At 35.0% G+C, this 21645-nt stretch overlaps 1 long non-coding RNA gene across 1 annotated transcript in view; it reads right to left on the bottom strand.

Moving 5' to 3' along the window:
- Window positions 1–209: 209 nt before the first annotated feature.
- Window positions 210–21645, bottom strand: part of LOC148909006 (uncharacterized) — a 48894-nt gene continuing 27458 nt past the window's right edge. The window contains exons 2-5 of the long non-coding RNA XR_016120475.1: window positions 10866–10937; window positions 1415–1476; window positions 800–919; window positions 210–598 (exon numbers count right to left, since the gene is read on the bottom strand). This is a non-coding gene — a long non-coding RNA (uncharacterized LOC148909006). The remainder of the gene's footprint in view (window positions 599–799; window positions 920–1414; window positions 1477–10865; window positions 10938–21645) is intronic.

Here is a 21645-nt window from a genome sequence, read left to right as displayed (position 1 = left end):
ATTGCTCACGATTATCCTGAAAACGAGCAGAACAGTAAAATACAAAAGAAGTCACAGCCTTCATCATATCGGAATTCGTGACATTTCTTTTATTTTGTCCTGTAAGACTCGCAGTCAAGAGGCTCAAGGCTCTAATCACGCTGTGAGCATGGGTGTGTGATTTGGGGGGATGGGGTGGGGTGTAGTGACGACTGAGATTTTGTATTTTTTAAAAAATAGTTTAATGAAATTCACTTGATTTTGAATCTTTTACAGTCGTTGTATATACAAAATTTAATCTCTTTTATTCTCCTATCACTCTATTTACCTTTTATCTATAACTCTCATAGTTTTGTCAATCTGCTCTGCTCTGCTCTGCTCTGCTCTGCTCTGTTCTTTTTCTTCTTTCCTTTTCTTTCTTTTCATTTATGTTACTTTCCTTTTAAAGCTTTTCTTATTTTTCTATTCTTATTTTTTTCTTATTTTTTTCATTACAAAAACTAAGCGCCTCTTGTGTCCATTTTTTGTTGTTTGTCTCCTTTCTCTCTCTAATTACAATTTTCTTCTTGTCTTGATTTCTGTTGTCCTTTATTCCGTCGTTCTTCATGCCCATCAGCTGCTGAGAGTAATTAACATAGCAATATAAACCTATTTATTTTTGTCGTGATTCACATGATTAATATATTTCATAACCAAAACAGAACAGGGAACAAGGAACAACGCATAGGAAACAGAAATATCGAGGACCTTCCATAAAAGACAGCGGTAGAGGATAGGAAGGGAGGTTTTAACACTGTTAATGTGCTGCCTCTTACAGTACCTTTCATTAGCAACGTCGATATCCCTACACAATATGGTCCATCTTCTGTGCTTCAAGTGATTATCCAACATGGATTCATAACAATCAACTCCTTCATTCAAGTATCTGGCCGTGATGTACCTGTCATTAAAAAACATCATAGTAGAAGATAAGAAATATTTATCTCATTTATCATCTATCCAATCCCATGAACTCACAAACAATCCAAAAAAAATTGGATGGGATTGGATGACACCCACCATCCATTCATCCAATCCAATTAAATCACATTAGTCCATTCTTACTCCACACACCATCCATCCAATCCAATTAAATCACATTAGTCCATTCTTACTCCACACACCATCCATCCAATCCAATTAAATCACATTAGTCCATTCTTACTCCACCCCGCCCATCATCCATCCAATCCAATTAATCACATTAGTCCATTCTTAATACACTCAACATCAATCCAATCCAATAAGCCTGAAGCGAGAAGATGTTTTACCCCGTCTCTAGACCATATTCCTTGACAATATTCCATATTCCAGCGAGGTCGGAAATTAATTTTTCCGAATTTAATTCCAAAGGCTTTCGCCCGGAATAACCTCGTTCTCAAGCACTACAACTTACCTATATTATCTTCTCATATTCCTTGACACACTGCTTTTGTTCTTTGATTATGACTATTGTTCCTAAGGAATCAAAAATTTTAATATGAAAGAATTTCAAAAACTATTATGGTATACAGTCGGGGGGAAAACGTCATTTAGCTTCAGTCTTATTAAATCACATTAGTCCATTCTTACCCCATCCATCATCCATGCAATCCAATTAAATCACATAAGTCCATTCTTACTCCACCCATCATCAATCCATCTTATCCAATTAAATCACATTAGTCCATTCTTACTCCACCCATCATCAATCCAATCCAATTAAATCACATTACTCCATTATTACTGCAATCACAATCAATCCAATACAAAATAAATCACATTAGACCATTATTACTCCACCCATCATAAATCCATTCAATCCAACTAAACCACAATAGTTCATTCTTACTACAGCCTTTATCTAATCCAATCCAATTAAATCACATTAGTCCATTCTTACTCCACCCATCATCCATCCAATCCAATTAAATCACATTAGTCCATTCTTACTCCACCCATCATCAATCCATCTTATCCAATTAAATCACATTAGTCCATTCTTACTCCACCCATCATCAATCCATCTTATCCAATCAAATCACATTAGTCCATTCTTACTCCACCCAACATCAATCCAATCCAATTAAATCACATTAGTCCATTCTTACTCCACCCTACATCAATCCAATCCAATGAAATCTCATTAGTCCATTCTTACTCCACCCACCATCAATCCAATCCAATTAAATCACATTAGTCCATTCTTACTCCACCCACCATCAATCCAATCCAATTAAATCACATTAGTCCATTATTACTCCTCCTTGCCCATCATCCGTTTATCCAATCCCTTTAAATCACATTAGTCCATTCTTACTCCTCCCCGCCCATCATCCATTTATCCAATCCAATTAAATCACATTAGTCCATTCTTACTCCACCCACCACAAATCCAATCCAATTAAATCACATTAGTCCATTCTTACTCCAACCATCATCCATCCATCCAATGAAATCACATTAGTCCATTCTTACTCCACCCATCATCCATCCAATCCAATTAAATCACATTAGTCCATTCTTACTCCACCCACCATCAATCCAATGCAATTAAATCACATTAGTCCATTCTTACTCCACCCATCATCCATCCAATCCAATTAAATCACATTAGTCCATTCATACTCCAACCATCATCCAATCCAATCCAATGAAATCTACATTAGTCCATTCTTACTCCACCCATCATCCATCCAATCCAATTAAATCACATTAGTCCATTCTTACTCCACCCATCATCCATCCAATCCAATTAAATCACATTAGTCCATTCTTACTCCACCCATCATCCATCCAATCCAATTAAATCACATTAGTCCATTCATACTCCAACCATCATCCAATCCAATCCAATTAAATCACATTAGTCCATTCTTACTCCACCCATCATCCATCCAATCCAATTAAATCACATTAGTCCATTCTTACTCCACCCATCATCCATCCAATCCAATTAAATCACATTAGTCCATTCTTACTCCACCCATCATCCATCCAATCCAATTAAATCACATTAGTCCATTCATACTCCACCCATCATCCAATCCAATCCAATTAAATCACATTAGTCCATTCTTACTCCAACCATCATCCATCCAATCCAATTAAATCACATTAGTCCATTCTTACTCCACACACCATCCATCCAATCCAATTAAATCACATTAGTCCATTCTTACTCCACCCATCATCCATCCAATCCAATTAAATCACATTAGTCCATTCATACTCCACCCATCATCCAATCCAATCCAATTAAATCACATTAGTCCATTCTTACTCCACCCATCATCCATCCAATCCAATTAAATCACATTAGTCCATTCATACTCCAACCATCATCCAATCCAATCCAATTAAATCACATTAGTCCATTCTTACTCCACCCATCATCCATCCAATCCAATTAAATCACATTAGTCCATTCTTACTCCAACCATCATCCATCCATCTAATCCAGTTAAATCACATTAGTCCATTCTTACTCCAACCATTGTTTCGTTTATTGACGAAATGTTACAAGCTACGGTTTCAGAACTAATTCTCTTCTGCAGTTATATACGAGTTGGTTCGAAATCTAAAAAATGCGAAGCAAAATAAAGCGTTACTTGTGTAGAAAAATATATATAAAGTTTAAGCGATCTGACTTACCCGGTAACTTGCTCTGAAACTCGACGAACTGAATTTAAATTAGCGTCACTTACTTATATACAAATGCGACTTAATCCGAGGCAAGCTACTCGTGCGTGCGTGCAGAAAGGAATCTATTATTTTCGAAATCCGAGCTCACCAAGACGACTGGAACATGGCCGATGACGTTAAGAACCAAAGACGAGCAGCTAAAGGCAAGTTTACCAGAAAATTAAACGAAGTAAAGAAGGCTATCGACGAAGATTGTGGAGTAGAAATAGTCAAGAGAAATTACGACGAATTGGTTGAAACCTGGAAGACCGTTGAGTTAAAGCACGATGTTTATACCACATTCCTGACTGATGAAGAGGTAGAAGCCGGTGACACATGGATTCTGGAATTGCAAGATTTGTTCAGCGACGCTATGAAACGCCAGAATCAATACGAGAAGAAGAAAACGTCTACCGATAATGAAGCCAAGGAACAAGAAGAAAAGAAGCAAGCGGTTCTTAGAGAAGAAGAGAAATTTCAACGAATGTTAGATCAAGCGTATGTGAGAAGGAGTAGTGCCAAAGCAGTCTTTGGACAAGCTATAAATATTGTGAAATATTCGTCGCTTGCAGCCCTCAAGGTAGCCAAGAAAGAATTAGATGAAGCCTTTGCCGACTGCAAGAAAGCAAACAACGAGTATCTCAGCCTGCTACCCAGAGAAAGTGCCACTCTAGAAATCACGTGGATAGTCGCTATACAGAATATGTACAGTCAAGCTGCTGAGGAAGTTGAAACAAAGTTGACAGAAGAACTAAGTATTCAGGAGACAGCAAAGATGAATAATCTACGGTTGGAAAAAATAAAGATGCCGAGATTCGAAGGAGAATTAAGAGAATATCCGAGATTTAAAGCAGATTTCCAGAAACAAGTTATGACAAGTTTATCAACAGAAACCGCTCCATATACGCTAAGATCCTGTCTTGGCAAAGAACCTTTGGGCGTGGTTAAAAGCGTGGATGATGACATCCACCAAATATGGAAACGCCTAGACGAGAAATATGGTGACCCATCGAAAATCGCTGATGCTATCATAGATACCATACGCAAGGTAAGACCGATAAGAGATGGAGAGAGTAAGCGATTGATCGAATTTATTGATGTCGTGGAAGATGGCTTCAGAGACCTTAAGAGACTTGACCTTGAAGTCGAAATGACAACTACTAGTTCTGTTAGTATAATCGAGAAAAAACTGCCTGCCAGTGTGAGAAAAGAATGGGCTAAGATGGTGACGGATGATGACAGTAAAGTTGAAAGAGTTAACAAGTTCCCTAGTTTGTTGCAGTTTTTACTAAGCCAGAAGAGAGCGATAGAATACGACGCAGCTGAATTACGTACAAGCAACACTTCATACAAATCAGCAGCCCATCATGTAGTAGCTAAAGAACAAGATACTCGCCAACCAGGAGAGAGACAACAGCGTTATTCTGATGGAAAGATTTCCCAGAAGTGCTTGTTACATGACAACGCGGATCACTGGACAGATGAATGTCGTATTTACTTATCTAAGCCGTACAGCGAGAAGAAAGATCTAATAAAGACGAAAAAAGCATGCTGGTCATGTCTTAAGCCAGGACACTTGTTCCGAGACTGCAAAAGAAAAAAGAACTGTGGAGAAAGTGGTTGTACCAGACGACATCACAAGACACTTCACAATCCTGAAGAAAGTCAGAACAGTACTGAGGAACCTGTAAGTAACCAACACAGCAAAACACAAGATGAAGAGACACCAAAAGGTAAACGTGCCACGTCCTGTGACAGCTTAGCAGAAGAAACTTGCCTCCTACTTTTTCAAAAAATTCCAACACCTAAAGGAGACGTAAATGTCATGTGGGACAGTGGAGCATCATTATGTTTCATTACCAACGCCAAAGCTGAAGAACAAAGATTGCCAAGCAAGAACGCGCAATTGACTATCATCAAAGTTGGGGGTAAGACGGAGACGATCGACTCTAAAAGGTACAAACTTCATCTGATAGACAAGCAAAGATGTGTGGTAGAGATAGATGCATTCGGGATAGACAGAATCACATCGGACATCCATAGCATCGACGTCGAAGGAGCAGTACATTTATTCAAAGATATCAAGAGAGATGACATAGCAAGGCCTGAAGGATCTGTAGATGTTCTAATTGGTTACGAGTATGCTGCATTTCATCCAGAACCAGAGCAAAAGGTGGAACATTTGATGTTACTGAAAAACAGATTTGGACGATGTCTTGGAGGTAGACACCCACTTCTCAAGGAAGTCAAAGAGACGCGTAGCCAACACGTACTTGGAGGAGTTCATCATGTTAGTCAGGTAAAGCCCAAAGTAGACTTAGAAGATTTCCACAAGATCGAGAATCTTGGGATCGAGTGTACTCCTCGTTGTGGCGGCTGTAAATGTGGAAAGTGCCCTCCTGGATCGAAGGACTATACGCTAAAAGAAGAACGAGAACTGAAGTTAATTGAACAAAACTTGAAATTCAACAATGAAGAAAACACATGGACCGCAGATTACCCTTGGATAAGAAATCCAGCTGAATTACCAGATAACAGGAAAGCAGCAATGGGATTGTTGATGTCTACAGAGAAAAGATTAGTCAAGAATCCAGAACATGCTAAAGTCTATCAAGAGCAAATAGATGATATGATAAACAGAAATGTCGCCAGAAAGCTCACTGCAGAAGAGATGAGACATTACAAAGGACCAGTCCACTACATTTCGCATCACGAGGTTCTTCGTCCAGATTCCAAGTCCACCCCTGTACGAATAGTATTTAACAGTAGCGCTAACTACATGGGTCATGTTTTGAATGAGTATTGGGCCAAGGGACCTGACCTGCTTAATAATTTGCTTGGAGTTCTCGTCAGATTTAGAGAAAATGAAACAGCAATTACTGGAGACATCAAGAAAATGTACCACACAGTCAAGATTGGCATCAAAGATCAGAACACTCATCGATTCTTGTGGAGAAATATGGAGAAGGATAGAGAACCCGACACCTACGTTATTCAGAGAGTATCGTTTGGAGACAAACCCGCTGGTACAATAGCTACTGTAGCCTTGAGAAAAACCGCAGAGATGTCATCAACAGAGTATCCTCAAGCAGCAAAGACCATCACAAGCAATACCTATATGGATGACATCATTGACAGCGTCAAAAGCAAGGAAGAGGCTAAATCTCTAACAACAGACATAGAGACTCTCTTGAGGAAAGGAGGATTTCAAGTCAAGTATTGGACGTTCTCACGTGAATCTAATCAAGGTGACGATAAACCGCTTTTACAAGACGAAAGAAATTCAAGTTCAGAGAAAGTTCTTGGTGTGGTATGGAGTCCCGTCAAAGACCAGTTCTACTTTAAAGTGCGTCTAAATTTCTCCCCGAAGAAGAAGAAGTTAAGAACAGAACCCGATTTGAGTGTCAAGCAGATTCCTGAAAGAGTTCCAGAGCCGTTGACAAAGAGAATGATTTTGTCACAAGTTAACGGGATCTATGATCCCCTGGGACTTGCTGGTCCGTTTACTGTGAAAGCAAAGATGCAGATGAGAAGGCTATGGCTGAATGATCCAAAACTTGATTGGGATGATCCTATTCCAGATATGTTCCAAAGTGAATGGTTGCAAATCTTCAAGCACCTTTTTGGTATGGAGAAAATATCGTTCAACAGATGTATCAAGCCAAGTAATGCTGTTGGTGATCCTTCCCTAGTCATTTTCAGCGATGGATCTCAAGAAGCTTATGGTGCATGTGCCTACGCCAGATGGGAAATGCCAGAAAATACGTTTGAGAGTAATCTAATCATGTCGAAGAATCGCCTGACCCCAGTAAAGAAGATGTCAATTGATAGAATTGAATTGTGTGGAGCAGTTCTAAACAAGCGTCTAAAGGTCTTCATAGAGAAAGAATCAAGATACAACTTTGTGAAATTCTACCATCTTGTGGATTCGCAAATTGTGCAAGCTATGGTCCAGAAAGAATCATACGGATTCAATACGTTCGCTGGCACGCGCATAGGTGAAATTCAAGAAAAGACAAATCCCTCTGATTGGTATTGGATTGACGGAGAACTGAACATCGCAGACTGGTTAACACGTGGCAAGAAACCTGATGAACTAGATGTTGACAGTGCCTGGCAAAAGGGACCAGAATTCTTGGAGTTACCAGTAAGTGAATGGCCAATAACCCAGAAACCCACAAGCATAATTCTCCCAGAGACAGTTCAACCTGTTATGATGGCACAAAACATCCAATCAGATACGTTAGAAGTAAGAATCAACATCGAGCGATTCTCATCCATCCAACTAATCCAGTTAAATCACATTAGTCCATTCTTACTCCAACCATCATCCATCCAATCCAATTAAATCACATTAGTCCATTCTTACTCCTCCCACCATCAATCCAATCCAATTAAATCACATTAGTCCATTCTTACTCCAACCATCATCCATCCATTCAATCCAACTAAACCACAATAGTTCATTCTTACTACAGCCTTTATCTAATGCAATCCAATTAAATCACATTAGTCCATTCTTGCTCCAACCATCATCCATCCATCTAATCCAGTTAAATCACATTAGTCCATTGTTACTCCATCCAACATCCATCCAATCCAATGAAATCTCATCAGTCCATTCTTACTCCACCCATCATCCATCCAACCCAAATAAATCAAATAAGTCCATTCATACTCCAACCATCATCCAATCCAATCCAATTAAATCACATTAGTCCATTCTTACTCCACCCATCATCCATCCAATCCAATTAAATCACATTAGTCCATTCTTACTTCACCATCATCCATCCAATCCAATCCAATTAAATCACATTAGTCCATTCTTACTTCCACCCATCATCCATCCAATCCAATTAAATCACATTAGTCCATTCATACTCCACCCATCATCCATCCAATCCAATTAAATCACATTAGTCCATTCATACTCCAACCATCATCCAATCCAATCCAATTAAATCACATTAGTCCATTCTTACTCCACCCATCATCCATCCAATCCAATTAAATCACATTAGTCCATTCATACTCCACCCATCATCCATCCAATCCAATTAAATCACATTAGTCCATTCTTACTCCACCCATCATCCATCCAATCCAATTAAATCACATAGTCCATTCATATTCCACCCATCATCCAATCCAATCCAATTTAAATCACATTAGTCCATTCTTACTCCAACCATCATCCAATCCAATCCAATTAAATCACATTAGTCCATTCTTACTCCACCCATCATCCATCCAATCCAATTAAATCACATTAGTCCATTCTTACTCCACCCATCATCCATCCAATCCAATTAAATCACATTAGTCCATTCATACTCCACCCATCATCCATCCAATCCAATTAAATCACATTAGTCCATTCATACTCCACCCATCATCCAATCCAATCCAATTAAATCACATTAGTCCATTCTTACTCCACCCATCATCCATCCAATCCAATTAAATCACATTAGTCCATTCTTACTCCAACCATCATCCATCCAATCCAATTAAATCACATTAGTCCATTCTTACTCCACCCATCATCCATCCAATCCAATTAAATCACATTAGTCCATTCTTAATCCACTCAACATCAATCCAATCCAAAAAGCTGAAGCGAGAAGATGTTTTACCCCCGTCTCTAGACCATATTCCTTGACACACTGCTTTTGTTCTTTAATTAGGACTATTGTTCCTAAGGAATCAAAAATTTTAATATGAAAGAATTTTAAAAACTATTATGGCATAGAGTCGGGTGAAAAACCTTATCTCGCTTCAGGCTTATTAAATCGCATTAGTCCATTCTTACCCCATCCATCATCCAATCCAATCAAATTAAATCACATTAGTCCATTCTTACTCCACCCATCATCCATCCAATCCAATTAAATCACATTAGTCCATTCTTACTCCACCCATCATCCATCCAATCCAATTAAATCACATTAGTCCATTCTTACTCCACCCATCATCCAATCCAATCATATTAAATGACATTGGTCCATTCTTATTTCGGCCCACCCATCATCCATCCATCCAATCCCATTAAATCACATTAGTCCACTCTTAGTCCATTTAAAACTTAAGTTGAAAATTGACAAACTTACGAAGAATTATATGTCTAAGGGGGTATGCTCATAATTCTATGACCTACGGAATCCAGACCCTCTTGAGTTTTATCTTCAGTGAATCAAACTCAAGAGTGCATTCTGATTAGAATTGACTGATAAAGAACTTCCTGTGACTTGACAGTCATTTTATCATGTTGCATTAAATATGGCTATGAATTGTGAATAGAAAGATCAAGCAAAGAAAACTAAAACAGGGAAGTGAAGCTTACAAGTTGGACCAGAAGGTGGTCAGAGGCATGGTTTACTGCCAACAACAAACAAGCATTATTTAACAGAGACTCTCATAGGACAATTCCAGTGAATATTATCTTGCTCTTAATATAAAGAAATAGAATAGTTTATATGCACGCACATAGTAGTTAGCATTGAGCGTGAGCTTAAGTGTCATGCATTGTTTAATTTCTTTCTATTAAATAATTGGATTTGTTATTTCATTCAATCCCTGATGATGTGCCAATTGGCACGAACAGCTTGGATATTTAAAAAAAAAAAAAAATTCCACTTTGATTTTTGATAAATATGACAACTACATACAACATACTTGATTTCATAAAACAAAATAATTGAAAAACATTTTCTTGAACATTTGAATGTTTTCCCTGTACCTTTACAGTTGAAATCCAATTGCCTTAGTCAGTCCATTTAGATTTAAAGGCACGGGAAAAGTTGTCTCTGATTGGCTGAGCGGGAATTTTATTATCGCTCGGGAAGAGCAATTGAGATCGGCTTATTGTAAGTTTGATTGACAGAAGCTAAAATGCCAGAAGTCATGGGTCAGTAGGTCACAACAATTATGAAAAGTGCTGTCAATCACATCAAATCTATAAGTCCATTTTTTGTTACCCCTCTACAGTTATATCACATCCAATCTATTTGCCCATTTTGTACTCCATCAATCCATCCATCCATCTAATCAATTGAAATACCATCCAAGCTATTAGAGTGCACTCTACTCCCCTGTGTACTGAGGCTAATATAAACCTTCTTTCCCAACACTTGCTATGCACTCCCATAACGCTTAGCACAAACGTAAAGTAAAATACTTGCCAGATTGTTGTTCAGTCCTCCATTTTAGTGATTCACTTGTACCTTTGCTTTATCCAAACAGAAGTCCAAATACTGAAAGAACAGAACATGATCCAAGTTAGGGCAATAATATCAAATTTATTTAGTAAACTTATGGCTGTTAAACAGCCCCTCCCTCCCCCTCCTCCCCCCAAGTGGTGAAGGGAATGGCCAACCTGACAAGGCAGGTTTATGCATATTGGCCGAAGAAGAAAAGTTTAATACTGTACATTTGCAAAATTTAAAATTTTTGCTTTATGTTGGGATAGCATGAAAGCTGTGTGACTGAATGATTTGCTCCATGCATGGATCGTACTGATGGACAACTGCATGTACACACGTCTCTGTTGTTACGCCACTACCTATCAACTCCAGGCCCGTAGCCAAGGGGGTTCGGGGGTTCGGGGGGTTCGGGGGGTTCGGGGGGTTCGGAGGGTTCGGACAAACCCCCCACACACAGAAAAGGTCCGGTGTCCACATGGTATTTGAATTAATATACTTTCAAATCGCCTATTTGCTAATCAAGAATTTAAGACGCTTTCCTCTTCTCTCTTTTTTTTTTTGGTTCGCGGATTGCCTGCCACGCAATGAGGTCATTCATGAGGTCCCCGACATGAAGAAAACGAACCGCCCCGATTCTAAGGCTGCCTACGGACCTGAAATCCCCCTGGAACTGCAGGATATCAGTGAACCTACCATCTCATTGCATTACACTAATAAATTAACCATTAGATTTTGTAATGTATTGTCCTGTTTCCCTTAAAAGTATCATCGTGTAGTTAAAGTAATTTTGTCCTCTATTAGATACTCCGTACAAGCTCCAATAGTCCTTATCACAGTTCCCTGTGTCATCTTGAAAGGTAGCCATGCCTTTGCATAAAAGCTAGATGAACGGTTAGCTTGCAATGATAGAGACATGTGAATAATTGTCCAATGTTTTCAAAAGGTCTTTATCATTGCAAGCTAACCGTTCATCTAGCTTTGATGCAAAGGCATGGCTACCTTTCAAGATGACACAGGGAACTGTGAAAGGAAGTATTAAAAATATTCATCTCTATCATCAAACATGAATAGACAGATCAGATCTACTTACTATTTCACAGGTTATGAAAGTAAAACAAAAACAAGTCGATAAAGAAAAATATTTTTGAAAATAAAAAACTAATTCCAGCCTTTTTCAATGTGTTTGAAATGTTAAAAATCAAAGAGACATTGCAGAGACCATCAATTCCAGATGTCAGACAGCATAAAGAATGAGAAATCATTGGTAGAATGTCAAACAGTAAGAATGATCGACAATTGAATGGAAGAATGTCAGACAATAAGAATGAGAATGAAATGGTAGAATGTCAGACACTAAGAATGAGTATTAAATGGTAGAATGTCAGACAATAAGAATGAGAATGAAATGGTAGAATGTCAGACAATAAGAATGAGAATTAAATAGTAGAATGTCAGACAATAAGAATGACAATGAAATTGTAGAATGTCAGACAGTAAAAATGAGGATTAAATGGTAGAATGTCAGACAATAAGAATGAGAATGAAATAGTAGAATGTCAGATAGTAAAAATGAGAATTAAATGGTATAATGTCAGACAATAAGAATGAGAATTAAATGGTAGAATGTCAGACAATAAGAATGAGAATGAAATGGTAGAATGTCAGACAACAAGAATGAGAATGAAATAGTAGAATGTCAGACAATAAGAATGAGTATGAAATGGTAGAATGTCAGACAATAAGAATAAGAATGAAATGGTAGAATGTCAGAAAACAAGAATGAGAATGAAATGGTAGAATGTCAGACAATAAGAATGAGAATGAAATGGTAGAATGTCAGACAATAAGAATGAGAATGAAATGGTAGAATGTCAGACAATAAGAATGAGAATTAAATGGTAGAATGTCAGACAATAAAAATGAGAATGAAATGGTAGAATGTCAGACAATAAGAATGAGAATTAAATAGTAGAATGTCAGACAATAAGAATGAGAATGAAATGGTAGAATATCAGACAATAAGAATGAGAATTAAATGGTAGAATGTCAGACAATAAAAATGAGAATTAAATGGTTGAATGTCAGACAATAAGAATGAAAATTAAATGGTAGAATGTCAGACAATAAGAATGAGAATTAAATGGTAGGATGTAAGACAATAAGAATGAGAATTAAAGGGTAGAATGTCAGACAATAAGAATGAGAATTAGATGATAAAAATCAGATAGTAAGAATGATAATTAAATAATAGCATGTCAGACAGGAAGAATGACAATTAAATGGTAGAAAGTCAGACAGTAAGAAGGAGAATTAAATGGTAGAATGTCAGACAGTAAAAATGAGTATTAAATGGTAGAATGTCAGACAATAAGAAAGAGAATTAAATGATAGCATGTCAGACAGGAAGAATGAGAATTAAATGGTAGAAACTCATACAGTAAAAATGAGAATTAGATGGTAAAAAGTCACACAATAAGAATGAGAATGAAATGGTAGAATTTCAGACAATAAGAATGAGAATGAAATGGTAGAATTTATGACAATAAGAATGAGAATTAAATGGTAGAATGTCAGACATTAAGAATGAGAATTAAATGGTAGAATGTCAATAAGAATGAGAATTAAATGGTAGAATGTAAGACAGTAAGAATGAGAATGAAATGGTAGAGTGTCAATAAGAATGAGAATTAAATGGTAGAATGTCAGACAATAAGAATGAGAATTAAATGGTAGAATGTCAGACAGTAAAAATGAAAATTAAATGGTAGAATGTCAGACAATAACAATGAGAATTAAATGGTAGAATGTCACACAGTAAGAAGGAGAATTAAATGGTAAAATGTCACACAGTAAGAATGAAAAATAAATGGTAGAATGTCAGACAATAACAATGAGAATTAAATGGTAGAATGTGAGAGAATAAGAATGACAATGAAATGGTATAATTTCAGACAATAAGAATGAGAATGAAGTGGTAGAATGTCAGACAATAAGAATGAGAATGAAATGGTAGAATGTAAGACAATAAGAATGAGAATTAAATGGTAGAATGTCAGACAATAAGAATGAGAATGAAATGGTAGAATTTCAGACAATAAGAATGAGAATGAAATGGTAGAATGTCAGACAATAAGAATGAAATGGTAGTAGAATGTCAGACAATAAGAATGAGAATGAAATGGTTAGAATTGTCAGACAATAAGAATGAGAATTAAATGGTAGAATGTCAGACAATAAGAATGAGAATGAAATGGTAGAATTTCAGACAATAAGAATGAGAATTAAATGGTAGAATGTCAGACAATAAGAATGAGAATGAAAGTAGAATGTCAGACAGACAATAAGAATAAGAATTAAATAGTAGAATGTCAGACATAAATGAGAATGAAATGGTAGAATGTCAGACAATAAGAATGAGAATTAAATGGTAGAATGTCAGACAATAAGAATGAGAATTAAATGGTAGAATGTCAGACATTAAGAATGATAATGAAATGGTAGAATGTCAGACAATAAGAATGAGAATAAATGGTTTTAGAATGTCAGACAATAAGAATGAATGAAAAATGGTTTTAGAATGTCAGACAATAAGAATGAGAATGAATGATAAAATCATGAGAATGTCAGACATTTAAATGGTAGAAGTATAAGAATGAGAATTAAATTAGAATGTCAGACAATAAGAATGAGAATTAAATGGTAGAAGTCAGACAATAAGAATGAGAATGAAATGTAGCAATGTCAGACAAAAGAAATGAGAATGTAGAAAATACAGAATGAGAATTAAAATGGTGAAAGTCAGACAATAAGAATGAGAATTAAATGGTAGAATTTCAGAGAATGAGAATGAAATGTAGAATGTCAGACAATAAGAATGAGAATTAAATGGTAGAATGTCAGACAGTAAGAATGAGAATTAAATGTAGAATAGAATAGAATGTCCCAATAAATGAGAATAAATGGTAGAAATGTCAGACAAAAGAATGAGAATGAAATGGTAGAAAGTGTCAATAAGAATGATGAATTAAATGGTAGAAGTCAGACAATAAGAATGAGAATTAAATGGTAGAATGTCAGACAGTAAGAATGAAATTAAATGGTAGAATGCAACAATAGAAAAAAGAATGAAATGGTAGAATGTCAAACAGTAAGAAGGAGATATCATTGGTAGAATGTCCCACAGTAAGAATGAAATGAATGGTAGAATTCAGACAGTAAAAATGAGAATTAATGGTAGAATGTCAGACATAAGAATGAGAATTAAATGGTAGAAATGTCAGACATAAGAATAGAATGAAATGTAGAATGTCAGACAACAAGAATGAGAATGAAATAGTAGAATGTCAGACATAAGAATGATAATTGAAATGGTATATGTCAGACAATAAGAATAAGAATGAAATGGTAGGAATGTCAGAAATAAGGAATGGAATGAATGTATAATGTCAGAGTCTAAGAATGAGAAATGAATGGAGAATGCAGACATAAGAATGAGAATGAAATGGTAGAATGTCAGACATAAGCATGAGAATTAATGGTAGAATGTCAGGCAATAAAAATGAGAATGAAATGGTAGAAGTTCAGAAAATAAGAATGAGAATTAAATAGTAGAAGGTCAGACATAGAATGATATGAAATGGTAGAATATATAACAAATAAGAATGAGAATTAATGGTAGAATGTCAGACAATAAAAATGAGAATTAAAAAATGGTTAGAATGTCAGACAATAAGAATGAGAATTAAATGGTTAGAATGTCAGACAGTACGAATGATAATGAAATGGTAGAATGTCAGACAATAACAGATGAGAATGAAATGGTAGAATGTCATACAATAAGAAGATAATGATGGTAGAATGTCATACATAAGAATGAGAATTAAATGGTAGAATGTCAGACAATAAAAATGAAAATTAAATGGTTGAAAGTCAGACAATAAGAATGAGAATGAAATGGTAGAATGTCATACATAAGAATGAGAATTAATGATAGAATTCAGCAGTAAAATGAGGAATTAAATTATACAAAGTCAGACCATAAGAATAAGAATGACTGGTAGAATGTCAGACAATAAGAATGAGATTTACATGGTAGAAGTGTCAAACAGTAAAAATGAGAATTAAAATGGTAAACAAAGTCCAGACAATAAAAGAGATGAATGTGGAAGAAGACAAAATAGAGAAGCAGACAGTAAGTATGTAGACAGGCAGACAATAAGAAGAGAATGAATGGTGAATAAGAAGAATAAATGGTAGAATGTCAGACAATAAGAATGAGAATTAAATGGTCAGACAATAAAAAGACCATTGGTGGTTGTGAAAGTCAGACAATCAGAATGGAACGGATGAATGAATTGGTAGAAATGGCAGACAATAAGAATTGAGAATTAAATTGGTATTTAGAGATAGAATGTAGACAATTTTTTAAGAAAAATGAAAAAATAGGGTTGAAAGTCAGACTAATAAGAATGTAGAAGAAAATGGGGAGAAGAATCAGACAATAGAATGAGAATTAAATGTGGTAGAGATATGTCCGACAGACAGTTTAATAAAGTTTAAAAATAAAATGAGAATTAAATGATACACAAATTGTCAGACAATAAGAATGAGAATGAAATGGTGAGAATGTCGACAATAAGAAAGTTTTATAATAGTTAGAATGTCAAACAGTCTTTTGAATATGTGAGACAGAAAAAGATTGAGAATAAATGGTACATGAATGTCAGACAATAAGAATGAGAAATTAAATGGTTTTTGAATGTGTCCAAACAGACATACAAGGAATGGAGAATAATAAATGGTAGAAGATTTTTAATGTCAGGCGACTAGTAAGAATGAAAATGAAATGGTTAGAATGTCATACAAGTAAGAATGAGAAAGGAAATGGGTTAGAAGGTCAATACAGTAAAATGAGATTGATTAATGGGTTTGTTAGTTAGAATGTCACACCAGTAAGAATGACAAAGAATATGGTATGATTAGGAGTCGGAATGAAGTCAGACTCAATAAAAATCGGAAATTCAAATGGTTGAAGTAGATTGTAAGACAATAAGAATGTAGAATTAAATGGTGTTTCTTAGATGTAGTTTTTTTAGAATGTCAGAAACTAAGGAATTTGATGTGAAAGGATTGAAATGTGTTGTAGAATGTTCAGACAACCGAATGGAGGAATGAAATAGGTAGAAGTCAGACAATAAGAATGAGAAATTAAATTGGTTGAGAATGTCAGGGACAATAAGTAAGATATGAAATGGTGAATGTCATGAAACAGAAAATAAGATCTGAGATAATTGGAAAATTTGGGAGATAGAGATTTTTTTTCTGACAGAATCGCATCCCCCCCCGCCAATACACCCCCGCACCCTGAGAATTAGATATGGAAAGTGGTTTTAGACCTTAGGATTTAGCACCCCGCAATGTCCCGTACCCACACACCTCCCACCTGACGACTGAACTGGGTTTTTTTTTTTTCGAATTTGTTTAGGTAGATTTTAGATTTTGAATGTCAGACTCATAAGATATTGAGAATTTCAAATGGTATGTATAGGTCAGGGACAATTAACAATGAGAAGAAATGGCTTTGTAGGAGAAGGTCAGAACATTAAGACCCCCCCAAGCCGCCACCTGAATTACATATGTGGTAGACTCGGGCAGCAATAGAAGAGATATGAGAATTTGAAATGTGAGTAATATCAGACAATAAGGAAGGGAAATTAAATGGTTAGATTAGATGTCAGACAATAACAAATGAGAATAAATGGTTGATAGTCAGTGGGGACATATAAGAATGAAAATTAAGATGGTAGATAGGTATTTTTAGCATGATTTTCAGATATAGATTTTTAGAATGTAAGCCAAATAAAATAAGAATTAAAATGGCTAGGTATGTAAGACAATAAGAATGAGAATTAAAGGGTTGACTGTCAGACAATTATTGAATGACGAATTAGATGATGTATAAAGATCAGGATACTGTAAGAAGTGGAATTAAAATGGTAGAAGGTTAGACAATAAGTGAATTGCAATTAAATAGGAGAAGTAGACAAAAAGAATGAGAATTAAATGGGAGAATGAGATGTCAGACAATAAGGAATGGAATTAAATGGGAGAATGTCAGGACAGTAAGAATGACAATTAAATGGGAAGAATGTCAGAAAATAAGAATGAGAATTAATGGTAGAATGTCGCTACAATAAAAATCATAAATACTGGTAAAATGTGAGACAGTAAGATTGAGAATTAAATGGTTTAGAATGTCAGAAAAAGAATGGAGAACTTAAATGGGAGAATGCAGACAAGAATGAGAATTAAATGGTGTGAGAATGTCAGACAATAAGAATGAGAATTAAATGGTTAAATGTCATACAAAAGAATGAGAATTAAATGGGATGAATGGATCATACAGTAAAATGAGGAATTAAATGGTTAGAAGTCAGACAAGAATGAGAATTAAATGGTTTAGGAATGCTTAGACAATAAGAATGACAAAAATAGGAGATGCAGACAAAAAAGAATGAGAATGAAATGGGAGAAATGTCAGACAATAAGAATGAGAATTAATTAAAGGGAGGAGGAGAATGTCAGACAATAAGGAAATGGACAAATTAAATGGGAGGGAGGGAGAATCCGTCAGACAATAAGAATGAGAATTAATGGTTAGAACGAGATTTAGAAGTCGTACAATAAAAAATATAAATACTTGGTAAAATGTGAGCCAGTTAAGATTGAGAATAAATGATAGAAGGTTAGACAATTAAGAATGGAGAAATGAAATGGTAAGAATGTTTAGACAAGAATGAGAATTGAATAAGTAGAATGTCAGACAAGAATGAGAATAAATGATAGATGTTAGAAATAAGAATGAGAAGAATTTTAAAATGGTAGATAGAATGTTAGACAATAAGAATAAGAATTAAAATGGTAGAATTAGAATGTCCGACAATAAGAATGAGAATTAAATGGTGTAGATAGAATGTCCGCAATAAGAATGAGATGTAAATGGTAGATGTTTACACAATAAGAATGAGAAATTAAAAGGTAGAAAGTCATACAATAAAGAATGAGAATTAAATGGTAGCACTGTCAGACTTAAGAATGAGAATAAATGTAGAATGTCAGAAGACGAACGAATGTGAAATTAAATGGTAGACGGTCAGACATTAAGAATGAGAATTAAATGTTAGATGTCAGACAATAAGAAATGGACAATTAATGGTAGAAGTCAGCCAGATGAGAATAAATGGTAGAATGTTGACATAAGAATGACAAGGTAATAGGGAATGTCAGACAAAAAAGAATGAGAAGTAAAGGGGAGAATGTCAGAAATAAGAATGAGAATTAATTAAAATGGGAACAGAGAATGTCGACAATAAGGAATGACAATTAAATGGGAGAATGTCAGACATAAGAATGAGAATGAAATGGTGAATGTCGTTTACAATAAAAATCATAATAAATACTTGGTTTAAAATGTGAGACGTAAGATGAGAATTAAATGGTAGAAGTCAGAAGAAAAGAAGAGAATTAAATGTAGAATTGTCAGAAGAATGAGAATTAAAGGCGAGAATGTCCGACAATAAAAGAAGAGAAATTAAAATGTAGAAGTCAACAATAGAATGAGAAATAAATGGGCCGCGGAGAATGTCCAACAGTAAAAAATGGAATTAATGGTAGAATGTCAGAAAGAATGAGAATTAAATGGGAGGGGAGAAGTCAGACAATAAGAATGACAATTTTAAATTAGGAGAAGTCAAGACAAAAGAATTGGGAATAGTAAAATGGGAGAACAGAATGTCAGACAATAAGAATGAGAATTAAATGGGAGCGTAGGACAATAAGAATGACAATTTAAATGTAGAGAAATGTCAGACAATAAGAAATGAGAATGAAATGGTAGAATTCGTACAAGAAAAAATCATAAATACTGGTAAAATGTGAGAAAGTAAGATTGGACTTCAATGGTAGAATGGTCAGAAAAGAATGAGGAATTAAATGGTTTAGAATGGTCAGCAAGAATGAGAATTAAAATTGGAGAATGTCGACATAAGACTGAGAAATTAAATGGTTTTCGAATGTATACAATAAAGGAAGAGATTAAATGGGAGAATGGTCATACAGTAAAAATGAGAATTTAATGCGTAGTAGATAGAATGTCAGACAAGAATGAGAATAAATGGGAGAATGTCAGACAATAAGAATGCGAATTAAATGGTTAGATTAGCAATGTCAGACAATAAGAATGACAAGAAATAGGAGAATGTCAGACAAAAGAATGAGAATAAATGGGAGAATGTCAGAAAATAAGACTGAGAAATTAAATGGTAGAAATGTTCAGACAAGAATGAGAATTGAATGGTTTAGAATGTTCAGGACAATAAGAATGACAATTACAATGGTAGAGATGTCCGACAATCAAGAATGAAAATTGAATGGTTAGAATGTCCAGCACAAGAATGAGAATTAAATGGTAGAAAGTCATACAATAAGAATGAGAATTAAATGGTGGAATGTCAGACAATAAGAATGAAAATTAAATGGTAGAATGTCAGACAAGAATGAGAATTGAATGGTAGAATGTCAGACAATAAGAATGACAATTAAATGGGAGAATGTAAGACTATAAGAATGAGAATTAAATGGAAGAATATCAGACAAGAATGAGTATTAAATGGTAAAATGTCAGACACGAAAAATGAGAATTAAATGGTAGAATGTCGGACAATAAGAATGAGAATGAAGTGGGAGAATGTCAGACCATAAGAATGATAATTAAATGGTAGAATGTCAGACAATAAGAATGACAATTAAATGGTAGAAAGTCATACAATAAAAATGAGAATTAAATGGTACAATGTCAGACAATAAGAATAACAATTAAATGGGAGAATGTCAGACAAGAATGAGAATTAAATGGTAGAATGTCAGAAAATAAGAAATGAAATGCGAGAATGTCATACAATAAGAATGAGAATTAAATGGTAGAATGTCAAACAATAAGAATGAGAATTAAATGGTAGAATGTCCGACAATAAGAATGAAAATTGAATGGTAGAATGTCAGACAAGAATGAGAATTAAATGATAGAATGTTAGACAATAAGAATGAGAATTAAATGGTAGAATGTTAGACAAGAATGAGAATTGAATTGGTAGAATGTCAGACAAGAATGAGAATTAATGATGACTTAGAAGTGTTTTAGACAATAAGAATGAGAATTTACAATGGAGGATTCGAATGTTAGACAATAAGAATAAGAATTAAATGGCTTAGATGTCCGACAATAAGAAGAGAATTAAATGGTGTAGATTAGAATGTCCGACAAATAAGAATGAGATGAAATTGTTAGAATGTGACACAATAAGAATGCGAGAAAATAATTAAAAAGGGTAGAAAGTCATACAATAAGAATGAGAATTACATGGTTAGATGTCAGGGACTATAAGAATGAGAATTAAAGGTAGAATGTCAGAGAACGATGTGAATAAATGTAGAATGTCAGGACATTAGTGAGAATTAAATGTGAGATGCAGACAATAAGATGACATTAAATGGTAGAATGTCAGGACAAGAATGAGAATTAAATGGTAGAATGTTAGACAATAAGAATGACAATTAAATAGGAGAAGGTCGACAAAAAGAATGAGAATTAAACTGGGAAGAGGAGATGTCAGACAATAAGCTGAGAATTAAAATGGGAGAAGTCAACAATAAGAAGACAATTAAATGGGAGAATGTCATGACAATAAGAATGAAGACTTTT

This window comes from Actinia tenebrosa, unplaced genomic scaffold, assembly GCF_029948245.1.
Source record: "Actinia tenebrosa isolate PJP-AT-01 unplaced genomic scaffold, QUT_ActTen_1.0 PGA_scaffold2__45_contigs__length_23673736, whole genome shotgun sequence".
Classification (NCBI taxonomy): domain Eukaryota; kingdom Metazoa; phylum Cnidaria; class Anthozoa; order Actiniaria; family Actiniidae; genus Actinia; species Actinia tenebrosa.
The sequence above is the reverse complement of the archived record's forward strand: the minus strand, read 5'-3'. Positions and strand labels throughout refer to the sequence as shown.